Source organism: Pyxicephalus adspersus, chromosome 2 (genome assembly GCF_032062135.1).
Source record: "Pyxicephalus adspersus chromosome 2, UCB_Pads_2.0, whole genome shotgun sequence".
Classification (NCBI taxonomy): domain Eukaryota; kingdom Metazoa; phylum Chordata; class Amphibia; order Anura; family Pyxicephalidae; genus Pyxicephalus; species Pyxicephalus adspersus.
In genome coordinates, this window is record NC_092859.1 from 138,598,409 (window position 1) to 138,599,525 (window position 1,117).

The 1,117-nt window shown below is 44.9% G+C and overlaps 1 protein-coding gene across 1 annotated transcript in view; it reads left to right on the forward strand.

The window, feature by feature from the left end:
• The first annotated feature begins 568 nt into the window (after positions 1 to 568).
• Positions 569 to 1,117, forward strand: part of PARP16 (poly(ADP-ribose) polymerase family member 16) — a 15,419-nt gene continuing 14,870 nt past the window's right edge. The window contains exon 1 of the mRNA XM_072402624.1: positions 569 to 662. The gene's annotated coding sequence lies outside the window, so the exon portion shown is untranslated. The remainder of the gene's footprint in view (positions 663 to 1,117) is intronic.

Sequence of the window (1,117 nt, forward strand, 5' to 3'; positions counted from 1 at the left end):
ACGGTCATTGAAGAACCTGGATGATCCAGCAAACCTGACATTGATTTTTTTTAAATCAATTGCTTTTTTTGGCAAATGTATTCAACCCCAGACCTGATTCATTCCAGTTTTGCTGGATCACCCAGGTTCACCCATGTCAGTCTATCTTCTCCAGTCCTGGAGAGCTTTGATAAATCAGACCCAAAGTGTTTAAAAGAAGTTAAGAGGAGATCAGTAGCACTGGTGTAAAAATAATTTATTTTAAAAAATGCAGGAAGTTGTTATTGATCCATTGAGATTTAGCAAGTTCAATGTATGGGTTTAAATCTGCCAAAAGGCCATAAGAAATATTTTAAATACTGCTGTCTATGCACATTAGCAGAACATGAAGGATAAAGCGGTCCTGTCACTTTCCTAGCTTCACTCCCTCAACTTTTTAACTTTTATATTTCTGTCTTTCCCAGACTGTTAAGCATGTGGGTATCCCGCCTGGGGACTACGAGTCCCAGCATGCTTTGCGCCGGGAGCCCTCGTGAGGTCTGTCCTTAGATGCCTGTAGAGGAAATGTGCGCTGGTGTTCATCGATAGCCAAAGACGGGCAGCGGCGAGGGCAGTCCTATAGTAAACACTGAGGGGGCCACGTCAGCTGTGAGGAAGTATAGTGCGGTCCGAGAGGAAAAGAGGTAAGAGGGGTATGAGGGGATCTGTGAGGAGATGGGGGGGAGTTGGGAAGTGTATTCGGGATGTGTGAGGAGATGGGATAAGCGAATGGGGGCATATAGGGGAAAAGGGGGATAAGAAAGAGTATAGCGGGGATATGAAAGGTGTATGAATGTATATAAAGGGGGATATTTATATATGTATAGGGAGGGGGATGTTTAGTGAGGGGGATAGGAGATAAAGGGGGAGAGAGGGAACGGGGGGATCTGTGAGGAGATGGCGGGGTATTTGGGGGGAGTTGGGAAGTGTATTCGGGATGTGTGAGGAGATGGGATAAGCGAATGGGGGCATATAGGGGAAAAGGGGGATAAGGGAGAGTATAGAGGGGATATGAAAGGTGTATGAATGTATATAAAGGGGGATATTTATATATGTATATGATATATATGTATAGGGAGGGGGATGGGAGATAAAGGGG